General features: G+C 36.7%; 1 pseudogene; it reads right to left on the bottom strand.

Moving 5' to 3' along the window:
- Nucleotides 1-4,747: 4,747 nt before the first annotated feature.
- On the bottom strand, nucleotides 4,748-4,866 carry LOC112479565 (annotated as a pseudogene).
- Between the last annotated feature and the right edge of the window lie 3,209 nt (nucleotides 4,867-8,075).

An 8,075-nucleotide genomic window follows, 5' to 3' on the forward strand; every position in this document is an offset into this window, starting at 1 on the left:
TCCTAGAGAATTTAACAAGAACTATAACCTTAACCCTAAAAAGAGAGTTCTCTTGCAAGAATTTTAGGAATGAGACAGAAGGTAGAAAAGCATTTTGGTAAAAGGAGGGTTTCCCCAGTCCTCTGAGTCATGTCCCCAGAAGCAGTCACCTACTCCTCCTACTCATAAGAACAGTCTGGTGTTATTAAATGTCAGCTGCAGATATACATCTGGCTATGAATCAGCCAAGGGGAAAATAGACACTATGGAGTGCTGTCCCTGGTATGTGCGCTTCTTGGAAATGGCTGGCAGAGTTCAGGAACTGTAACTAATATCAAAGTTATCTGGGAGCACTGTTATTTTTTAAAAAGATTTGAGCAAAATGAGCCCTGTCTCACATGGAAAGCAAGAGTATGATGAGTGGGGGTGGGAACAACACAAAGGAATAAGGTAGAGATTGAACTTAACCCAAATTAGAAATCGTATGTATATTACTGTGCAAGTTAGCAAATGCTTCCATTTCTAGCATTGAATACTACAAAAAATAGTAAAATGACAGCCTAAGCAGAAAATGGTAATGACCTTTACTTAGTTTAATAATGAGTAAATGTTATTTAGTTAAATTCCATTGTTTTATTCTAAGCAGTCAGAGTCAAGGGGCTCCTGGATGTCTGAGTTGCACCTCTATTATAATGCAGTTCCATTCACTCCCTCTCTATTTAGACTTATTCAAAATTACACCCCATTACCCAAATGGACTGCTGAGGGGTGAAAATGAAAAGCACTGCTCTGAATCAAACCCCAATGGCTTTAGTCTAAAATACTCCATAAAGGAATAGTGGTAGCCAAAGTTCTTGGAACAGGGAACGAAGTGTCTACAGAAGTGAATACACCATCCAATTTGATCTTTGAGAGACGCATTCTTCTAGGTCAAATACACAAATTATTGTACCGTATATTCCAATCACAGGATAGTTAACACATTCATTCCAGAATATTCATATCTCAGTGGTGTCTAAGAGGAAACAGACAACCCTGAAATGGTCAAACAGGCCAGCCTGCTGAATCACAGCAGTGTGTGCAACTACACATGGATTTCACAAAGAACAAAAGCAGAATCAACTCCATGTACACAAGAATCCGAGGACCAGTGGACACCACTTTGGAGCTACCAGTGATAACTTGAAGGCAGAATACTTTAAAAATCTAGGATAGGGGCCACAAAGGAGGGACTCATTAATTTGAACTCATCAATATAAATATATCTGAGGAAGCAATATTTCTGACTAGTCCTATCACCTAGGCACTTAGCAATGACTATGAATTCAAACTATTTTTATAGCAACACAATAATGCGATCATTTTATATCAGCATGGGCATCTCTAGGGAGCTTGAATTAGAATCTGCATTTTGCCAAAATACCCAGGTGATTTATATGCTTATGGATGTTTAAGAAACACTGATCTAGAATCAATCCTGGCTGTGTGTTTGAATTGCCTGGGGAGGTTCTCAGCCTTGTGGCTATCCAGGCCCAACTCCGAGTTAATTAAGTCAGTCTTTGGGAATGGGACTTAGGTACCCCTATATTTTAGAAGCTCCCAAGCTGTTTCTGATAGGTATCCAGTTTTGAAAGATGCTGACAGGATATGTAGGATAAGGAGCAGGGCTGTTTTTCAAAGTGTCTTTCCCCTTTCTCTTTCTCTCTCTCGCTCGCGCTCTCTCTCTCTCTCTCTCTCTCTCTCTCTCTCTCTCTCTCTCTCTCTCCATGAAATATTGTCATCATAAGTATGTTAATTAAATTTACAATAAAAATGAAAGTTTTTTCTTAAGCAGTCACATGATTATGACATGGACCTGTGTCTCTACATATTATCTCTTCATGCCTCCTCAATAGATAGAGTCAAAAACTATGTCCTATTGGCTCTACCCAGAATTCTCTGTGTGACTCTGAATAAGTCACCTTCTCTGAGCCTTTGTTTTGTTTTCTTTCAAATAAATATAATTTTATATACCTTTACCTCTCAAGGTGATTATATGATAAAAGGGAGTAGGGTGACCAACTGTCCCGATTTAGCGCTCAAAGTCCCCTATTCCAAGATACCTCTCAGTGTTGGAGGAAGCAAGGTGGTTGGTCCCCCTCAGAGAAATCGATGTGAATCACTAAGACATACTAGAGGGCTTTACTAATCTAAGATTGTACCTGGCTCCCAAGACAGGCCTTGCTAAAGAAAGATTAAAATTGCTAAGCCAATCTGAGAAGCAAAAAGTGCAAATAGGGAGCCTACAGATTGCTCCTGAACCAGGAGAGCCCAACAGAAAGAAGAAACTGTGTTTGGGAGTCTTGTAGAAATCTGATTAGTCATCAGTTGTTAAACTCAGATCCAGCCTAGAAGGCAAAAACAAGGTTTTAAAGAATATAAGATCCTGGCAGGTAAGAATGTTAAGGATATAAAGCTTCCCCTGCAGCCTGAAGAACCATTAGTAGGAAACAGTAAAGCATTAAGAAAAAACTATAGACATTTTCCAGCCTTGAAGAAAAGGAAGTCATAAGCTTCACATTTGTTTCAAGCATACCTCCAAGGTGGAATGAGATCATGATCTGAAAAGTACAGATTAGTTCCTGAGCTCTAAAGGATGGTGGTGGTGGTGGTGGTGGTGGTGGTGGTGCAGTAGGTAGTAGATCCTTGCAACTCCAAAGAAAAGATATTTTTAGGAGAATTATTATTACAAACCTGTTTTCCAGTAAGACTGTCGAAAAAAATCTCTCTAAGTTAGCACTCCAAAGAACTCTCATGACTCAATGACACTGCTAGGAGTATAGTTTTCCATTACATCCCTGAAACCAAACCAGGCCTTGATTTGTAAAGCAAAAATCCTGGTCTTGCTTAGACTATTGCAGTAGCCTCCCAACTAATCTGTGTCCATTCCTGCCTCCCTTTATCTGTTGTCTGATCAGTATGTCCAACTGACATATCGCCACTCTCTTGCTTAAATCCCTTCAGTTGTAACCCATTGCCCTCAAGAGAAAGACTCAAACTCAATGAGGTACACAGGGCCCTGTATAAACTATCTTCTGTGTTCCTCCCCAGCTTCATCTCATACCTCATGTTCCATGTACTCATGGTGACCAGTCAGACACAGTAATCAGTCAGTTTCATCTTCAGTTGTTTGGGAAATCTTCTCTATCCCCCACCCCCAACCCCAGAAAAGCTAGATCTCTCATAAATGTCATTACAACATAGATGTCATTCACTTCCAGGAATCTCACAATCCATAACTGCACATTTATATGTGAATATTTGATCAATGTTTCTTTTCCCATAGACTATAAGGCTACATCAATACAGAAGTGGTGTATTCTCTCCCCTTTCGGTGAATCCCATATTTGTACCAGCATATTGACACACAGTAGGCACTCCATAAATATTTGTTGAAGGAAAGAAGAAAGGAGAAAAGGAACACAGAGGGAAAAAGTTAGAGATAATAATATTTTTATCTTTTGTAGGGGAAAATATACTTTAATGGAAAACTATGCATCATCTAGAGCAAGATAGGCAAACTTTTTCTGTAAGAGCCAAATAATAAATATTTTCAGCTTCGCAGGACATAAGTTCTCTGTGGCAGAGATGCAGTATGTAAATGAATGAGCTGTGTCCCAATAAACTTTGTTAATGGACACCAAAATTTGAATTTTATACAATTTTAACATACCATAAACTATTATTCTTCTTTTGATTCTTTCCAAACATTTTAAGCTCATAGCCACACTAAAACAGGTGGTGGCTAGATTTGACTCTGGGGCTAAACTGCAAACTCCTGGTCTGCAGCACACTCTTCCATGTTGTCTGATTCTAATTTTATGGAACTAGTCTACAACTCCCCAGGTTGTGGTTAACTGAAGAAATGCAAACAAATTCTTGTCTATAGACATGCCAATAAATTTTTTCTGGTAGAGGGACGATTACCACCCCACCAAAAAAAAAAAAAGCCAACTTTGCAACCTTTTTCAATTTGTTTCAACATTCCTGTACTCCATATAAATTTATACTTCTATGACTTCTCCCAGGACTTCTTTGTCTTCTCTCATTTAATTAAGGAGTTAAAGTTAACACCTGTTAATTTATATATGTATGAAAGTAATGTTTTCACCTTTTAAAAAAATATCCTTTTACCCACTGTCCTTCCCTGTCACAGTAAGACCTGTAATGGACCCTATAGTAAATTATGTGGACTCCTTCTAAATATACCTCTATGCTGAGGTGAAAGTTCATGGTCTCTCTCCATTAGCACCTTAGCGTACCTCATTGATTTATAACCCTATTATGTCAGAAAGCAAAGAATTTCCTGGAAATATATACATAGAGAAAATGAAGTTAAGAGAAGTCGAATCCAAGAATGAGGTTAGCACACAAAATACTATGGTGAGAGGCGGGCCATAAATTAGACTCTCAATTATCTAGAAATAGACACAGAGGAAAATACAATCAGTTAAGCTTCCTGCCCAGTGTCCATGAAACAAAAATAGACCAGGAGGCTCATGGGAAAGGCAAGTTATTCTGGATCACAAAACCAAGAAAGTTTCTCCCTTGGGTTCTCACAAAGCAGCAGCCTCTGCAATCAGCAGCCAGTTATCAGTAGTTGATGTCTTACTGGGCCCAGGTCATTTTAAATATTTATTTTTATTATAGTTTATTTATTTATTTATTTATTTTAGGCAATATTTGATTTTTGCGAGGACCTTGTCAGCTTACAATCCCTTATTTTTTACACCTACAGCACCTGGTATTCCTAGGTGATCTCCCATCCAAGTACTAACCAGGCCTGACCCTGCTTAGCTTCCGAGATCAGACGGGATCGGGCTTGTTCAGGGTAGCATAGCCATAGACTTAATTACAGTTTACATGCAATATGTTAGTTTAGGTGTACAAAATCCTAATTGGACATTTATATACCTTACGAAGTTTTAAGCACTTTGTAAGCCTATCACTCATGCCATTGTTTTAGGGAATGTCTTAGCCAAAAATTAGACTTAATTTGATTAATTGTTTCTTTATATAAGACAGTAAAAGAAGGATTTAGAATGCCAAAAGACAGATATAAAAGAGTTTTTCAATCAAGCCCATATTTTCTGGTCAAAGTAATAGAGAAAATTGGATATTAACCACGCTGGATTCACAGCTGTCTGAGCTTTTCCTCAAATAAACTGTTTGAAAAGTATGAATCTTGAAGAAATAAATGCTGCCTTGAGAGAAGAAGTGACGAAGACAGGCTTGTCCACAAGCAATCTCCCAGGGGAGTCACTGGAATTATGGGGTTCGCTTCCAATAACGGACTTACTCTTTCTGTTTTGTTCGTATCTGTATACAGTAATCTAATCTGCCCTTGTTGTAATTTGTATAAATTAGTTTGCAAATAGAAAGACCTACATTTTGCAGTCCAGTGGTCTCCTAGGGACAGACAATTAAGACTATATTTTACCAAATAAAAGAAGAATTATCATTTGCCCAATAGTCATAAATTTCCCCACTTCCACCCCCTGTCCCTCAACATACAATGTAGGACTTTTCCAAGTCACAGAATTATTCTAGAAATATTGCTTGCTTCTGTCAAGTTTTTTAATTTGGTTTTTAAAATTGGTAATACAGTCATATGGTTTGAAAAGCAGTTTATGGGAAGGCATATGACTATAAATGGTTAGCACAAAGGAGTTCCTTGGTGGTGATAAGACAATTCTGTATCTTGATTGTGGTTGTAGGCACATCAGTCTATACATGGGATAAAATTCCACAAAACTACACACACACACACACACACACACACACACACACACACGAGTTCATGTAGAAATTGGTAAAAATTGAATAAGCTCCATAGTCTAGTTAAAAGTAATGTATCAAGCAACGTCAATTTTCTGGATTTGATATTGTGCTACAGTCATATACAATGTCACTATTGGGGGAAGCTGGTTGAAGGGTTCATGGGACTATATATACTATTTTTGCAACATTGTGAGTCTATAATCATTTCCAAACATTTTTTTTTAATTTTAAAAAGCAACCCACACAAAGTTTATGGTGAAAAGCTTCTATTCCATCCCTTCACCCTCCCAGTTTCCAGCCCACACATTCCCATCCAGGCAATGAGCACTCCTAGTTCCTTGCAAATTCTTCCAGAGTTTTTTCCTTATACCACCAAATATGAATAGATATTCTTATCCTCTTTTGTACAAAATGTACACATTCTACACTGTTCTGTACTTTGCTTTTTAAGGGATTTTTTAAATTTCAATTTGTAATTAGAGTTGACATCCAATATTATTTTAGTTTCAGGTGTGCAACACAGTGATTCAGCATTTATATACCTTATCAAGTGATCACCATTAAGTGTAGTAACCACCTGACACCATACATAGTTATTATGATATTACTGACTATATTCCCTATGCTGTACTTATTTTGTAACTGGAAGTTTGTACTCCTTAATCCTCTTATTCTTTTCTGCCCACCTCCCCATCCTCCTCCCCTCTGGCAACCATCAGTTTGTTCTCTGTATAAGTTTGTTTCTGTTTTGTTTGTTCATTTGTTTTGTTTTTTAGATTTCAGTGTAAGTGAAATCATATGGTATTGTCTCTCTGACTGACTTATTTCACTTAACATAATATTCTCTAGGTTCATCCATGTTAGTGTAAGATTTCAGTCTGTTTTATGGCTGAGTAATGTTCTATTATGTACATACCACATTTTTTTTATTCACTTATCTACTGATAGATACCTAGGTTGCTTCCATATCTTGGCTATTGCAAGCAATGCTGCAGTGAACATAGGAATACATATATCTTTTTGAATTATTGTTTTTGTTTTTTTTTTTTCAGATAAATGCCCAGAAATGGAATTGCTGGGTCATAAGGATATTCTATTTTTAATTTTATGAGGACCCTCCATACTGTTTTTCATAGTTCCTGCACCAATTTACAATCCCACCAGCAGTGCATGAGGGGCCCCTTTTCTTATGGACAACTGATATTAACAAAGGTGCAGAGGCTTTTCTTTTCCTGGCACAATTATATATCCATATGCAAAGGCAATGAATTTCAATCTATAATATGACCTATATACAAAAATTAAGTCAAAATAGATCATAGACCTAAATGTAAAACCCAAACTTCTAAAACTTCTAAAATAAAACAGAAGAAAATCTTTATGACCTTAGGCTAGGCAGATTTATTAGATATAACACCAGAAGTATAACCCTCAAAAGAAAAAATAATGATAAATTAGTTTCCAATCATTTGTATTACCAAAAAAAAAATGCTACAATGCATAACCTTGATCATATGCCATTCCACATGTGTGTGATTATATCTAAAGGATGAATTGCTAAAATTCCAAACAAGCTTTATGTAAGTATTGAATGACAGTAGCTTCAGATTCTTTTTCCAGATGAGTTCTCGATTTTAGTGTATCCCGTGTTGCCAATTGAGTGTAGAACAATATGTTTTAACAATCAGTTGAGTGGATAGTAGAGATTCATAACGTTTTTTGAAAGTTGAAGCATGAGTAAAAGCCAAGGGACCATCCATGGGCAGGACCAACATTCTTCTTGAGAAATAATATTGGATCACCACTAACTCACAGAGAATACACAAAAAGATCCCCAAATCTAGACCACAATAAATTTAATCCTGAAAACATTTAAAACATGTCACCAAATGCTACCTTGACTTTAACAAAAATTCTAAACCATTTCAGATGGAGAACCTTAGAATGTTTAAGATTGAGCAACATCATTTCCTATAATAACCTTCAAGATAAATTGGTTTTGAAATATATGCATAGGTATCTGAGGGAGCTGATTTGTGACATAGTGTTGTTCTCTATAAATCAGTTAAATATTGGTGAATTGCTATAATAAATGATGATTTTATTTTAAAGAGAGTCACCTATAGTTCTTTGTCCTATCAGTAATTAGATAGTAGGGCCAAGAGTTTACCAAGGCCCCTTTAATGACGCTAAATCCAGAGGGAATGCATGTATATGTGTGTACATATATAGTGGTCCGTGAGAATTAAGAATTTTTTTTAAGGGATATATTGTTT

Source organism: Pteropus alecto, unplaced genomic scaffold, assembly GCF_000325575.1.
Source record: "Pteropus alecto unplaced genomic scaffold, ASM32557v1 scaffold23, whole genome shotgun sequence".
Classification (NCBI taxonomy): Eukaryota; Metazoa; Chordata; class Mammalia; order Chiroptera; family Pteropodidae; genus Pteropus; species Pteropus alecto.